Below are 16400 nucleotides of genomic sequence, written 5' to 3'. Positions count from 1 at the left end.
ACCCACATGCCTCTGCTCTGAGCACTGGGCTTCCCAAAGGAGGGGAGCGGCTGTGTCTGAATCACATCATCCCTGCACCCCGCCCTCCCTGACCTACTGGGGCCTGTCACAATGACCACCACAGGGAAGGTACTCAGAATGTGTCAGTAGGTAGAGGGGAAAGGAAGACCACCATGCCTAAGTCCCAGGTTCTCTCTAAGGATAGCCTGAGAGCCCCAAATTCATTAACCAGAGGATGGGACCCAAGCCAGAATTCTATGGAATTTTCCTGGAAAGCAGGCTACCTGAAGCCATCAGAACCTGAAGAGGGAGCTCAGGAAATTTAAATTTCCCAGCAACAGATAACAGAATATAAAGGCCACAAGGTCAACTGTTTTGTTCACAGCCATACTCACAACACACAGAGCAGCATGGGATGGGTGAGGAAATGGACAGATGGATAAATAAGCTTATGGATCACAGGGCATTTTGGAGGAAGACTCAGGAAAGGTAAGAAGGGGAAAACAGACTGACGAGAACCAGACAGAGGCCAAGCTACTCACAGACCCCTCCCCATCCCTGATGGGCCATGCCTTTTGGAGGAGCTCTAAGGACAATGCAGGTCCACCTCCAGCTGAGTCCCTGGGGAACTCATGTGAGCTCCTGAGTACTGTGGTCACATCTCAGAGCCCAAGAGCTGGCATGATAAACTCTTGTCAGAGGCCACTCCTTGCCACTGAGAAATCATGACTGTGAAGGGACTCTCAGCCATGTGTCCACACTCCACACATGAGAAGTGAGCACACTGGTCAGAGCAAGTGCTGCTGACCCTGTGGGCAGTTAGCTCCGAGGGAACAGGGTCACAGCTGTAGACCAACCATACCCACTCATGACCCAGGCAGGAGTGCTGAAATCCAGGCTTCTAGATCATGAGGAACCAGGGGAAAGGATCATCAGGAAGACCACTCAGCACAAACCACATGCCCTAGTGACTGTGGGCCAGCTAGGCCCAGTTCTGTGGGAAACAATGGCATATGCTCAGATGCTGTCAATACCCCTTGGCCATACGCACCACCCGACCCAGCCACGGAGAGCAAAGCTCTAGTGAGGTAATGTCATGGGAACTCTCTGAGCTTTGGGACTAGATGGATCTGTGTCCAGACCGCTTCTGGAGCAGGTGACTCCGAACTGCTGGGTGACCTAGAATGACCACCAGAATCTCAGTTTCCCCAACCATAAAATGGAGATGATAATGCACACTTCCCCCGGCTATAAGACAGAGATTAAAGGTTAAAACTGCAAACCACATGGCACAATGTCTGAAACAGAAATGTTCAAAGGAGTTGAGGCACTATTATGATTTATCAACATAATTATTATAGTAAGTATGGTCCCAGGCCCCATCGAATTACAATAGGAGTTAAACAAAGATACATACACATAATCAATGCAAAATATTCTATGGCTCAAATTCTAAGGGTAAGCACTGGCAGCTCCTCCTCCTCAGACAGACCCTCAGTTCCAGGCCTCCTTCTCCTCTGCCCAACACGCCTGCATTTGGCCATCCCATCTGTTCTAGGACCATCCACCTGCTGATGTCACCTAAATGTTTACCTGAGCCTGCCCCAGCTTCTGAGCCCCAAGTGCACATACCCAGCTCCCATTTGGCAGCCCCACTAGCTGCCTCACAGGCAGCTCCAATTTCACATGCCCCAGAGGGACTGACCTTGCCCTAGCCCTGCTCCCTTGGTCATACCCTCTCTTCTCAATAAACGGCCTAACACTCATCCCACGGCTTATGCCAGAAGCCCAAGGTTCACCCATGACTCCTCGTTGTCACTTGCTCCTGCCTCCAATCAAACACAAGTCCTATCCGATGAGCCACCTTCTGCTTCTGTCCCCAGGGGTACTGCCATGGCCCCATCCTACACCATGTCTCACCCGGGGCAGAGCTACCATTCCCACCCTGGCCCCAAGTCCTCTACATGGGGCAGCCAACACCATCTTCTCACTCATCGTGCTTCCCCTACTTTAATCTCTCTAGAAGCTCCCTATTTTCCTGAGATTAGGGGTGTGTGTGTGTGTGTGTGTGTGTGTGTGTGTGTGTGTGATATTGCCAGTCTACTTATCTACTGCAATCCAATTCCTGAAACACCCAAAAGGTCTGGCACCACTGGCCCCAGCCCACCTATCCAGCCCCATTTGCAAGTCTTCTCTTGCTCAGTATGCCATAGCCAGTGAACCCTCCAAGCGCGCTTCTACTTAGAGTCTTTGCCCATGCTCTTCCCTCTGCCCAGAATGCTGTTCTTCAACTCACTGCCTGACCTAGTTCTACTCATCCCTGCGCTCTTGCGAGTTCCTCAAAAAAGTTTCTTCTAGTGCTGGCTGCCCCTGTCCTGCAGGCTAAATTGAAGCTCCCCTGCTCATCGATAATACAATCTCAGCACCACTGGCCTCTTCCTGCCTAGCGCTCATCCCAGTTTGAAAGCAAATGTTTCCTTGAGTGACAATTTGCCGCCTGATTCTCCTATTTGACCATGAACCCACAGGGAGCAGAGACTGGGTCTGTTTTTCTCACTACGGTGTACCCAGGACAATGCCTGACCAGCAGCAGGCCTCAATAAATACTTGATAACCAATGAATGCAAGCTCAATGCGAGGCATGCGCAGTGCAAACCAGCATCTTCAGGAAGGACCTTCCAGTTGTATGCGCACCTTGGGCCACCTAAGCAACAAACCCCACAGGATTACCTCTGTGATCTCTGGTTCCTCAACGCAGAACAAGTTGCTTAGACTAGTTGGTTCTTCAAGGTTTTTTCCAAACTTCTAGCCCTGAAATTCCCATCTGTGAAGCAGGAGGATAGGCAGGACTAGACAGACAGAGGGTGGGAGGAAGAGGGTGCTAGAAGGGGAATAGTTAGAGAGAGCCAGAGGGAGAAGAGTGCCCAGGACATGCGGGAAGGACATGTCCATGTGCCCAGCCGAAACAGAGCTTCGCAGCTAGTGAACATGAAAGGGAGGTGGGGCTGGAGCAGAGAAGACCCAGACGCCAGTTACCATTCAGTTACATGCCAGTTACAGGTGCTTACCCCAGCCCTATTTCTCTTGTCCACTCTATCCCCCTGGCACCCTCCTCCACCTACGCTCCTACCAAGATGAACAAACATCAAAGTCACTCCTTCCTCTTTCTAGAACTCTCCACACCCACTCTGACTGGCTAACTTTCACAGCCTAGTGGCACCTATGTGGCCTCCTCCTGAAGTCTGGGACCTCTCCTTAGAGCTCCAGAGCCCCTCAGAGCATCGCACTGCCTTTTCACCAATCTCCCCGAGCCCGAGTGTGCACTCCTTGAGAGCACCGGCTGTGACCATCACCTCTGCATTCCAGCCCTTGGCACAGTGGCTCGCACACAGGAGCTCTTAATCACCATCAAACATGTGAGTGAAGCAGTGAGGGTCTCAGAGGCGCTCTTTAGAAAAATGTGCCTTGGCTTAGAACAGGGGAGTCTTTACACAAAGAGCAAGAATGGCCACTCCCAAAGGGCAATACTCTTTTCTTTGAGCAGCTGTACAGAGTGAGAGGGAGCAGCAGAGGCTGAGCCCTGGAAGCACAGGCTGGTGACCCACCCATGTGCGATGGCCACCCTGGGCTCTCAGGCCCTTTTTCCTGAGAAAATCCCAAACCAGCACCATCTTTCATCCCAAGTCCAAAGAGCCTGGTGTGCAAGGCATTGTGCTGGACAGATGTACCCAGACCCACGTGCGTGCATATACTGAGCCATTCACTCCAGGGAGACAGAGAGAAAGAAAGGATTTGTTATAAGTACTTATCAAAGAGGGCAGATGGCTTCAGGGAGGATGAGATAAGGCCAGACCGCTAGGTACAGGGAAGTGTGATGAAGCCTGAGGTTTATTGCCATGCACCAATGGAAATGTACTGACCCAGCAAATCCAATGTTCCTAAAGCACCCCATGTGGGGCACTGACGCATTAGCTAGGACAGCGCCCTCTGACCTGGCGTCCAGCCCACCTGCGAAGCTGGCCCCTGCAGCTGGGACCCTCCACTGATTCAAGAACTGCTGCCTGCTGCCTGCCCTCTTCCCTCCATCTCCCCACTGGGCCTGGAACTTCTGTAGAGAAGAGCAGCGCGTGAGTAGCACTTGGGGATGCTCTGAAAAAGATGGAGAAAAGAGAGGGCCCTGAAACCATCACAGGAAGCGAGCATGCACACCCTTCATGCTCCACCCTAGCTGAAGGGAGTGAGGGGTGGGTGGTGACCAGATGGGGGAAGACATATTTGGGCACCCCCACTGGGGAGAAGTTGGCTGTCAAAGGACTCTCAAGTCTCCTGGTGCATGAAGCCACCAGTGTTCTCTCAACTCCCACCAGCTACTTGCGTAAAGTGAGGCAGCAGCGCTGGCCAAATCCCACTGCATCTCTCTTGCCTCTCCCCACCTCAGGAGGGCCCAGATCCATGCAGCTGATGAGCAGGTCAAGGTGCCTCCAGCTGAGGGGACCTCAGAGGCATCTTTCTAGTCTCAAAGTAGCGGAGGTGAGCAAACCACACCCTTTATAGTCCTGCAATGTTCTTCCCAAGCCTCTCAGGTCCTTCTGGCAGAGCTGCTGTAACCCAGTCTTCCATGACGTGGACCCAGGCTTACCCAGGGAACCATGCTTCCCTGACCCAGACTTACCTAACACATGCCCAGAATGCAGACAGCACCCACACACGGTCCCTGTCACAGCCTCCCCTCCTTAAGACTGCCAGCCCCACGCCACCTCCCACCTGCCACACCTAACTGCCTCCCGCCCTCCTCCTAATGGCCCCTGCCACATGCTGCCACCATCGCTGACCAGAACAGGGCCCTGAGACGCCACACTGCCCCTCTCACCAGCTCATAATCTTCGCTGGCTCCCTGGGGCTTTAACACAAACACTCAAGCTTGGCATTCGAGACCTTCTACACTGTACTTTGTGGACATTATTTCCCACAAGTCCCTGACCTGTGCCTTACTCCCCCCGGGCAATCAGAGTGCCTCACTGTTCTCCGAGCATGTCTCCCCCCACCCATCTCTGTCTGTAGTAGATGGTTCAGGACTCAACTCAAATGCCACATCCTCCATGAATGAAACTCTTATCCTAAGGATCCCCCAAACTAAGAGGCCCTCTTTTTGTTCTTCACTTCTCTGGGGCGCTCATTCCACTGTCTCATATCATGGCAGTTTGCATAAATATCTTCCTACAAGACCACAGGAAGATCTGAGGGGATGAACCCACCTGTGTTCCTCTTGCAGGACCAGCCTAGTATGTGGAGGACACTTAAGAAATCTGAAGACAATTGACTAAATCCCTCACACCATCCACATGGCTCCCAAACCTCACCCCTGCCTCCACCATATGTACTTACCTCAACCCATGTATTGGACATGCCTGACACCACCCTCACTCATCCTTTCTGGTGGGCACTCACCTTGCTAAATCACTAGTATCTGTCCTCCCCTCTAGAGGCCCTTTCTGGGGTTACCCACCAGATTTGGCTATCTTCTGAAGCACCAGAAGGCTTGGATGTCCAGCCTGGAGTTCAGAGAATGTGGCTGTGCTCCGCAAGGCCCAGTGTGTCTGGGTGGCTGCATGTCACTCATCCCCCAAGCCCTGGCCCCAAGGGGCGCTTCCATATCCCAGTCGGGCCCAATGCCAGGGCACACCTGCTCTTCCCCTCCCCCACACCGCTGCCAGAGGAAATGCCAGCCCGCAGCCTCGGCCGGACACAGCAGGGACAGACACTGAGCACTGGCACTGCCCCTCTCTCCCTCCACCCCCAAGCCTGAGCCTGACCAGCATCCAACCTGGCTTACCCCTGATCCTTCCATGAATGCATGCTCAACTCAACTGTGCAGCCCTATCTGCCTCGTAAAGGGAGAGCACAAGACAAACACTCATGCTGTAGGGAGCCAGGCAGATTGAAGCGCTGGGGCCCAGGTCCCAGTTCTGACACTATCTGTGTGACCTGGACAAGAGGCTTATAGCTCTCTGAGCACATGAATGAATGGATGAGCACACTTCCATTCTCTTGTCTGAAAACTGTTCAAAGGAATGAAGAAACACACTTCCATTCTCCTGTCTGTAAACCAGGGGGGCAGGTAGGATTGTGAGGGACAGATGAGACACTGTCTGGGAAACTACTTTATCAGGTGGACAGAAGCTGCCATCCATACACACACTGGAACCCTCCAATGTGTTTCACAGGAGCTCGACGTAAACACAAAGGACACTCTAGCAGTTTCTAATCACTGAAGATTTCCTGAGTTCCACACCGTGCCCATCCTGGGCTTGTCACTGTGGGTGTTACTGAGGAGCATTAGCCCTTAGGAGCTAATGGTCCATATAGGGGAAGAGTAACAAAAGGACAGGGCAGCAAGCGACAGAAGTGCACATGCACATGCCAGAACTGGTGGTATGAACTGAGGGCTCAGAAGACATAGCCAGGGAGGCCTGGCCTATCTGGGAAGGCTTCTTAGAAAAGATGAGAGGCGGGGATCCCTGGGTGGCGCAGCGGTTTAGCGCCTGCCTTTGGCCCAGGGCGCGATGCTGGAGTCCCAGGATCGAGTCCCACATCAGGCTCCCAGCATGGATCCTGATTCTCCCTCCTCCTGTGTCTCTGCTTCTCTCTCTCTGTCTCTCTCTCTCTCTCTCTCTCTCTCTCTCTCTCTCTCTCCATGTCTATCATAAATAAATAAATCTTAAAAAAAAAAAAGAAAAGAAAAGATGAGAGGCGTGCTGAACTGATATGCTCGCTGAATGAGGGCAGAGGAGAGGGGTCCCAGATGCCCTCTGTCTGGTCTCCTGGGTGCCCCACAGGTGGCCTAATAACCAGAGAAAGACAAGGGAAGTAGCTCCTGTACTACAGTGACCTTATCATGTAGGTCAGGTCAGATTACTACTCTGCTCAAAGCCTTCCCATCTCTCTCAGAGTAAGACAAAATTCACACACACACCCCACTCACTCTCTCCACCACATCCACACTGTCCATCTTGCTATTTCTTCCAGGAGAGCCTTTATGCTGGCTGTTCTCAAGACTGGAACATTCTTCCTCTAGATCTCTGCATGGCCAATTCTCTTGTCTCCTTTACACCTTCAAGTAAATGCCACCTTCTCTATGAGGCTTTCCCTGACCACCCCACTTAAAACTGCACTTCCCCCAGCACATGTAACTCTCTTACCCTGTCCAGCTTTTTCCACAGCACTTATTCCCAACATATAATATAATTTACAAGCATACCTTGGAGATATTGCAAGTTCAGTTCCAGACCACTCTAATAAAGCAATTATCACAACAAATTAAATATCACAATAATGCAAATATTGCAATAAAGCAAGTCAAATGAATTTTGGGTTTCTCAGAGCATATAGAAGTTACATTTAAATTACTATAGTCTATTAAGTATGCAAGAGCATTACATCTAAAAAAAAGTATGTACCTTAATTTTAAAATATTTTTTTGCTAAAAAGTACCATCATCTAAGCCTTCAGCCAGCTGTAATTGCTGATCACAGATCACCATAACAAATGTAACAATAATGGAAAGGTTGAAATAAGGCGAGAATTACTAAAATGTGATACAGAGACCGAAGTGAGCAAATGCTGTTGGAAAAATGGCACCAATAGACTTGCCCGAAGCAGGGTTGTCACGAAGCTGAGTACAATTTGCAAAAACAAAATGCAGTATCTGTAAAGTGCAACAGAGCACAGCACAATAAAACAAGGTATGTCTCTACCTTTCTCTTAACTGATTGTTTACAATCTCTCTGCCCCACCAGAAGGAAGCTCCGAAGCTCCAAGCTCCGTGAGCGTGAGCGGGGATTTGGTCTGTTTCACTCCTTACTATCTTTCCACCAAAGAACAGAGCTCCCCCGCCTGGCAAGTACTCAGCAAGCATTTGCTGGACAAATGAATGCCTGGAGGATGCTCCTGCCCAGTCCTCTGTGCCATCTTGGCTTTCCTAGAGGAGGCAACAGGGGAGTGAGGGAGTCCAGTGGTTAGCACCCACCTGTCTGTGCTCCAGATGCCTGTGTCCTCATGCTGACTCTGCCACCGTGACCTGATACAGCAGCACCTCGATCCCATCTCTGCGCCTCATTTTCTCCCTTTACTTAGGCTGGAATGGGACCCTACATGGCTAACCCTGGGCAGCACCAAGGGCCAGAGCTAGGGCTAGACAGGACACCAAGCCGAAGGCCTCTGGGCAATGCAGAAGGAGTCTCTGCAGTCAGGTTCAAGGCATTCCTTTAAAAGATCTTTGGAAAGACAAGCTCTTTGCTTCTCCTCTGCACCACTCAAACCTGAGTTCCCAACCCACCAAAGTTCTGTACTCCCAGCCCCAAGCCTAGAAGAAACCGCCAAAGAATACTCCCCATCCCAGTGGCTAGAGCCAATGGAGCCCCAACTCCAGGCAGCTGCCCCATCATGCCTCAGGCGCCTCAGGCGGGCTCCCCACATGCAAAGCAGCCAGCTCATCCTGCTATTTTAAGCTCCACGGTCCCAGCTATAGCACGTAGCCACAGCGGGCCAGAGGCCCGGGTTGGAGGTAGAAGAAGCTAACTCACTAAGAGTGCTGACCTGAGGAGCTTGGAAAGGGAGTGTCCACCACCCCGCATAACACCGGACCTTCCTTGGAGGGACCGGAAACTCCCAGGCCACACCCTCAAATCCACCAGCTGTGGGGAAAGTGAGTCAAGAGCTGTGTTAGGTGCACCCAGATTCCATTTCTGAATGTGACCCTCTGAGTTTCCATAGTAAAATGACTCTTAGCCTCACCTGGACAACCTCAGAAATTCCGAGGCTGGAGCTAGCATGGTACCCATCTCCCAGGCCCCGACAATGCAAGCACTCACCAAAAATGCAGGCTGAATGGAGGGAGTCAGCATTGTGCTATCTGAGCATGGCTTATCTACTGGGTCCCTCTCCACCCCTCTCCCTGACACCAGCTCCCACCCTCAGTCATTCTGCACGTGGCCAGACACACAGCCAGGCTCAACAAATGCTTGTTTATCAAACAACTGCTTCTGCAGGTATTCTGAAACCACATCTGGTCAGGGGACAAGCTCGTCTTGATTACTGTTATCATTATCTTTTTTCATTATGTATACTTCTACTGATCTCATTAGGCACCAAAAATGAGAATAAAGACCATGGGAGCAAGGATCCAGAAGAGTTTAGTAACAAAACAGGGATGCCTCGGGGCTGGCCCTTCCAGGGAGGGCTGTCACCACCCACCTGCAGGGGGAGAGTTATCCTGCTTCTCTGGGAAACAGGTCCCCTGAAGCTGTGCCACAGGGAGGCCCTGCTCTAGCCCACCCCCTCCCATAGGACATCCAGCAACCAGGAGCTGGCTTGAGAAGCGACACACAGAACGGGATCTCTGGGTGCAGGCTATCCCCACCCCAACCTCACGCCACAAGACATCAGCAAAACCACCCCGGGCAATATGGGTGCCCGGAGCTCGCAGCAACATCCCACAGCTCTAATTGCTCGGTTTAAGCAACATCAGCACCAAAGAGAAGGGAAAGGCGATCTGGAAGGTGCTGTAATTAGGGAGCTCTGGGGCCTCTCTTCTTGCTACCTATCTATCTCGAGACTGAAGCAGCTGCCTGTGTGGTAAAAAAAAAAAAAAAAAAAAAAAAGATTCACCACCTGGACTAGGGGGAGAAAGAGGGCAATTCCTTGAATTTTCTCATTGGAAGAAGATCCCAGAAGCTACGGGTCTTCAGAGATTGCCTGATTCACTTCTCTCCTCCCCTGCCCTTCCTTGGCTTCAATCAACCAAGACAGACTCTTTGGAACATTTTTATTATAACTGTAAAAGCGATGACAACAGCTTGCACCTACAGAAAAGTGTATGCTGTTCAAAAGGATTTCACCTAAGTAAGGATTGCACCCTCACGGAAGTCCTGGGGAGTTCAACTAACTGCCACACACATCACTGTGTCCGAGGTGACACTTGCACCCAGCCCATCACTGAGGGGCCACGACCAGGTGTTCACAGCCCTGGTCCGGTGCCCCTTTCAAGTACCGAGTTCCCCCCAAAACACATTTCTCTTAGTGTGGTACCCAGGCCACCTACTTCCAAGACCTTGGGCATTCTGCTACCAAAGGCAAATTCCTGAGCCCAGTCTGGTCTAATAGAGTCAGGATTGCTGGAGACAGGACCATGATGAGCTCCCTCCGTTAATCAAACCCTCAAGGGATTCTAAGGCATGCTGAATTTCAAGGGTCCCTGCCAGCCCTTCCTTTCACTACTCAAGCAATGACACAGTCCGACTACCTCCAGCAAATCCTCCAGGCCTGGAGGCTGTCTGGGTGCAAGGCCCCATGGCTCCCTTTGGTTCATCTCCTGAAGAGACATCTGCACATAATCACCAAAGTCACCCTGAAACATTTCTGTCAGTAATCTGAAGTCACACCAGCTGGGAAGACAATCCCGGCCAAAAGCTTCCCTCTCCAGCAGGGACAGAACTGCCAAAATCACTCTGTCAGCCCAAGCCCATACTCACAGACCTGCCTAATGAAGAGGGACACGGTGGGGGGTGGAGGGGACAGGGGGAGGAAGAACAGAATGGTAGGATAGGGTCACTCCAGGGCTGCTTTTCTTTCCCTCCTGCATGTGTCATCAAAGATACAGCATAGGGCCTTTGTTCACTTTCAGATATGCCCTCACCCCAGCAAAGCTGAAAAAGTACATACCCAGTGTGCCCTACGTCAGCCCTCTCCATCATCTGTCCTGGACTCTACTCCTGTGTGGCTATCCCAGCCTTAGGGAGGGCTACATGGCCTGGCTCAGCTCTCCACCAGCCTGCCCCAATTCTAGGCGTCAAGTAGCATCCCCTCCCTTGGCCTGGAGGCTCCTCAAGTTGATGGTCCAGTTACAGACCTCCCCCTCCTCATGACCCCAACACACACCTGCCCTCCCACTCTCCCCACCCCAGATCACATGGCCTCCCTGATTCACACACTGTCGGCTGCAAGAGAGCAGAGCACGAGTCAATTCCTGCTGTGTCCCCTTAGCATCCAACCATGTGCCAGTGACTCAGTAAGCACTTGATGAGTGAATGAATGCAGCCTGAAAATCTAGCCCAGCCAACTCTTCTCACAGTACCAAGTGCTTCCCCATAAAAGGGGACTGTGGGGCTGGGGGGAGAGAATCACAGGGTGAGAAAGAGAGGGTTCATTCACATAAGCTCAAGGGAACCTGGTAGGGCGTACCAACAGCTTCCCCACCTCCTGACACCCTCTATCAGTAGCCAGGACTGGCAAATTTTGCAATTTCCTCATTCCATCAACAGAGCATCTCCCAAGCAGAAAGCCTGTCTGATCTAGGTGAATTAATTGAGTAATGAACTTCCCTAATCTGCTCCCTCCCAACCTGCCTTCTAGAAAGAGATAGGAGCACCCCAGGGAAAGGCTAATAAGGGGCAGGAGAGAGACCACTTGCCCCCCCGGGATCCTCCAGCCTTCCCCCACCAGCCCATGCCATATCACACACAGCCCTCCAGACTTCAAACCCCCCTCATGGTCTTCCAAGACACACATGTGAGCACATGCATGCACACAGACTGTGTACCACCTTGCAATCAGCTTAGATACTGGCTATTTTTGAGCTCAGTTTTGAGGCCTCAGTTTGAGGCCAGTTTTGAGTTCTGGGACCCAAGGGCCGTCACAGGTAACCTGTCAGATACAGCAAAGCAGGAGGGAGGAGCAGGTGGAATGGATCTAGGCAAAAGACCAATGCGAATCACAGAAGGTATGACTGCTGTAAAGGGCCGGCAGGCAGAGTGGGGCAGTAGGAAGGGCACATGGAATGGGATCATGAGACCCAGGTTTGAGTCCCAGATCTGTCTTTTAGGGACCATGTGACTTTAGGCAAGCCACTCAACCCCTGTGAGCTGTGGTTTTCCCATCTGCAAAACAGGCATGGTGCCTCCCTCCCTCCAGGGCTGTCCTGGGAGCCAATGAGCCCAGGAAGAGCTACTGGCTTATGTCCAGCCTCCGTCCCTCAGCAGAAGCCCCCCCCCCGAGGAAGACCCTGCAAGGCAGCCAGCTAACTCAGCTTGGACACTGCTCCGGCATTATCTCACAGCTCTAACTGCCATAAAGCACCACTCACCTGCCTCTGCTTTCCATCTTAGAGACGAGGATGGGGCTTGGGGAGACATGGGCCGTGAAATCAGCCACATCAGTATCAAATCCCAGCTCTTCCCCTTAACAAGTTACTTAACTGCCCTGCACCTCAGTTTCCTGATCTGAATTATGAGTACAATAAATGCCTAACAACATGCAGTCGATGATCTATGCACAGGAGCTGATTCAGTGGCACACCCTACACTTAATAAATAGTAGATAATACTTCTTTTAATTATCATCATCATCATTATTCTGGCTAATAGAATTAGTTCTTTCCTCTGGAACAGTAAAGCAAAGGCCTAATTCCTCAGCCAGGTGCCAGCTTTTCCCAAGCTTTGCCCCTGAGCCTTCTCTTCCCCCAAGCAAAACATCTCCACTTCTTTCCACTGTTACTCATGCAGCAACCTACAGATCCTTTGTGGCCCTGCCTACTCTCCTCCTGGACATTCCTGGTCTACCAATGCCCTCCCTAAGATGTGGTGCCCTCAACTACCACATCTGATCAATAATACAGTACCTCCAGCACCCACCTCAGCACCCAGCACTTAGCAGGTGCATAGAAATGATCAGTGACAGAGTAGTCAGTGAATGGGCTGAACACCAAACTCCATGGAATCTGAAAATTGCAAAGGGCAACAAGCTGTGATGGTTCTTGATCTGGATGCTCTGTTTCCATCCATGCAGCCTAGCACTGAACTCCCTTCATACTGTGCGTCAGACTACCACGAACATAAAGCCCTAAGCAGCACCAGGGCCTGTCCAGGGTGTCACGTCCAGCATTAAAGGCAGAGCTCCCCCTTCAATATTCCTGCAGTTTTATAAATCTAGGTACAGCGTACTGTAACATGTACGCTGCCTTTCATCTCATTGGTTTCTCTCCATTGTTAGAGCACACTTGTGATTTAAAGTCCCAATTCTATCAACCAATGTATTGGTAAGTTATTTCTCTCAACATTCGGAAGATAACAGAATTTTCATGCCAGAATGGATGTTAGAGATCATGGAGCTCCATGCCTGCCATATCTAAATGAAAAAAATCCCAGACTAATGAAGTAACTTGCCCAAGGATACATGTTAATTCTATGGCAAAACTGAGATCCTGGAGCCTTCCTCTCAGCCCTGATCACTGACAGTAAAGCTATAAAATTCGGAGGGCTTACCTTGTGCCAAGACATCAACAGTTATTTTCCTCAATCCTCATAACAACCCTGCAAGATAAACATTGCTTTCCCCACCTGACAGAGGAGACAGCTTAGGTGATTCATCCTGGACCACACAGACCAGGAATATACAGCCAAGCTAGGAAAAGAACATGCTCTTTCTCCAGAAGCCCTGTCCTGAGGCTTCTGCTACTTTACCTCTTTGCCCGAAGTTTCAAGTAAGTGCCCATGTCCCAAAAGCCAGCCCTCTTTCCATCCTCATGTCATTCCCTTGGCCAAGTTCAACTACCTGCTTCTCACAAAACCAAAAAAAGACTGTTACCAAACCTCCCACCTGGTTGCTCCTTCCCGGTGCTTTCATTTCCTGAACACCTTTTACATTTGCCCTCATAAACACAACTCTAAAATAAACTGACATTATGTTGCTCCAACTTCTTAAAAACCTTGTTGATTGTAGTCCAAATTTCTTTTGCCACCACCTGGCAGGCCTGCCACTTGAACTCCTGCGGGTCCCACGAGACACCACTCAACCCTTGTCTCTTCCTGGTCTGGTTCCTGCCCTCCTGGCTCCCTTGAGACAGTCTTTGGGATTGAGCCTTTGTCAGTACCTCTACTGTGGTGCTTCTCAGAACGCATTTCCTGAGCAAGTCTGTCACCCTCTTTGAGGGGTGAGCTCCTTGAGGGCAGGAAGGTGACACCTCTCAATCTGCAGCTCCCATTTATGGATTTGCTAATTTACTCAACCTTAGAAACATTCAAAAAAAACTGTTGAGTAAATTAGCAGTTTCGTAAATCAGGGCTCTGTTTATACTTTTATTACGAAAAATAACCCATTAAGTAAAAACCTGTGTCGTAAGATCAAATTTATTTTAGAAAGATGATGTTAACATACTGACAGGGGTCCTTGTTAAGAGGTGCGTGATGGGATCCCTGGGTGGCGCAGCGGTTTAGCGCCTGCCTTTGGCCCAGGGCGCGGTCCTGGAGACCCGGGATCGAATCCCACATCGGGCTCCCGGTGCATGGAGCCTGCTTCTCCCTCTGCCTATGTCTCTGCCTCTCTCTCTCTCTCTGTGACTATCATTAAAAAAAAAAAAAAAAAAAAAGAGGTGCGTGAAATCCAGGCTTCCTGGACAGGTGCCTGCTTTGAGAGCATCAATGACAATAAAAGAGAAACCCAATTGCAAGAAATAAAGAATCTGAGCTATAATAGTAGTGTGACCATGACCTAGATGAATTAACTTGCTAATTGTTTCCATTTGCTTTAATCTATAGCAACTCCCAGATTAGCATTTTCCCAACTGCAGGCCCACTACTCATTAGTGGGTTACAAAATCAGTTTAATGGGTCAGGAAGAATATTTTTAAAAATTAAATAGAAAACACCAGCATGTATCTCACATGGTAATTTCATGAAGCATCTTTTCAGATGTAGCATGCACATGTGCACGCTCACACACACACATACTGAGTCACGAAGTCTGAGAAGGGTGGCCTTGGATCTTCAGAGGTGACATGTCCAGCCCACGAGGGTCTCAGGACATGGAGTGACTGCCCATGAGAAAAGGGACTCTTTAGGCATGAGTTTAGAGCTGGCTACTTCCTGCAGGTGCCGCACGTGGTCAGGTAGGTTTACCCAGTTGCAGGAAATATACTTGATTTGCCCTCTGAGATGGAAATGGACTTAAAAATGCCAAAATGTTACATGTACCATGAGAAGATACAGAAAGTCTTGGCATTGTGAAAATGTATCCCTGAGTCATCCACTGGGCAGAGCTCTGGCTAGAAATGTGGGTGCAGGGTACTTGCCTACAAAATTAGGAGAACAGTGCCCACCTCAGAGAGAAGCAAAATCTCAGATGGACAACATATTATATGGACTCTTTATTCATGTATTCCTCTCTTGATTGCTGAAGCAAAGTTGGTTTAAAAAATGCATGAAGTTAGCTCAGCACAGAACTATATACCTTCCTACCCCATTAAACTAGAGAAAACCAATTCTGAATTGAGCCAATATTTTATCCATTACAAATTCTGCTCAGCTGTCTTGCCTCATGTGTCGAAAGTAGACACCACCTCCCACTGGTTCTCCAAAACAAAAAAAAATATCATACCCTCCCCCATCTCCATTTAAAGGCTCTCTGCAAAGGATGATGGCCTCTGTCTCGCTTCATTTGGGGCAGAATGAGAGGAATGGACTCAAAATCCAAAGGGAAGCCTTCCCAAGAGAACTGTTAAGGACAGGGGCAGGTGACCAAAGCAGGTGTCAGCTACCACCCTGGGCAGGCTGAACCCTGCCCCACCTGGCGTCCGAGCAGCCAAGTGTCGGGTGTGTAATGCATCCAGCATGGAAGCAGCATGGTCCCTTCCTTCCTAGATGACTTTGGGAGGTGCCTTCCTGTCTGCGGCATCCATGGTTCCAGGATGAGGCAAGATGGTGACCATGGGGTTGCCACAAACAATCAGCCCTCCCTCTGGAGCCCCACGGCCTATTTCCAGCTCCTGATAGTTCCTGTCTAATGCCAGTGTGGACTGAGGAATCCAGGGCATCCTGGGCCCAGCATTGTTCAAATCACACATTCCTCTTCATGAAAAGCCACCGAATAACTCTCATTCCTCCAGCCTCCCAGGAGAAACCACATCAGAGGACAAACAACCAGATCCCATGTGTGACGGGAACAACGGGGGACAGCAGGAGCCATAGGGTCCTGGACAGTGGTCTCCACCACTGTCCGTCAGACCCTCTGTGGCGGATACATAGACTTGCCCAGAAAGCTCACCTGCCCCTTCCCACGGGCTTTACCCGTTCTCAAGCCTTGGCAGTCAAGAGCAGATGCGAGGGCAGCCCTGGTGGCCCAGCAGTTTAGCGCCGCCTTCAGCCAGGGGTGTGATCCTGGAGACCCAAGATCGAGTCCCACGTCGGGCTGTCTGCAGGGAGCCTGCTTCCCCCTCTGCCTGTGTCTCTGCCTCTCTCTCTGGGTCTCTCATGAATAAATAAATAAAATCTTTAAAAAAAAAAAAAAAAGAGCAGATGCAAGCCCCCAGAGGCCCACCTGTACCCTTGGCCCGGATACACTGCTTTCTGAGG

General features: G+C 50.5%; 1 protein-coding gene and 1 long non-coding RNA gene across 15 annotated transcripts in view; one reads left to right on the top strand and one right to left on the bottom strand.

Annotated features, from left to right (window-relative positions):
* Nucleotides 1-16400, bottom strand: part of TSPAN9 (tetraspanin 9) — a 199706-nt gene that overhangs the window by 89392 nt on the left and 93914 nt on the right. The gene's annotated exons all lie outside the window — the stretch shown is intronic.
* Nucleotides 120-2618, top strand: LOC111092741. The gene is made up of 2 exons (XR_005379733.1): nucleotides 120-1360; nucleotides 2277-2618. It is a non-coding gene; the product is annotated as an uncharacterized LOC111092741 (long non-coding RNA).

Source organism: Canis lupus, chromosome 27 (genome assembly GCF_011100685.1).
Source record: "Canis lupus familiaris isolate Mischka breed German Shepherd chromosome 27, alternate assembly UU_Cfam_GSD_1.0, whole genome shotgun sequence".
NCBI classification, from domain to species: domain Eukaryota; kingdom Metazoa; phylum Chordata; class Mammalia; order Carnivora; family Canidae; genus Canis; species Canis lupus.
Note: the sequence above shows the minus strand (reverse complement) of the source record. Positions and strands in the feature narration are given on the sequence as shown.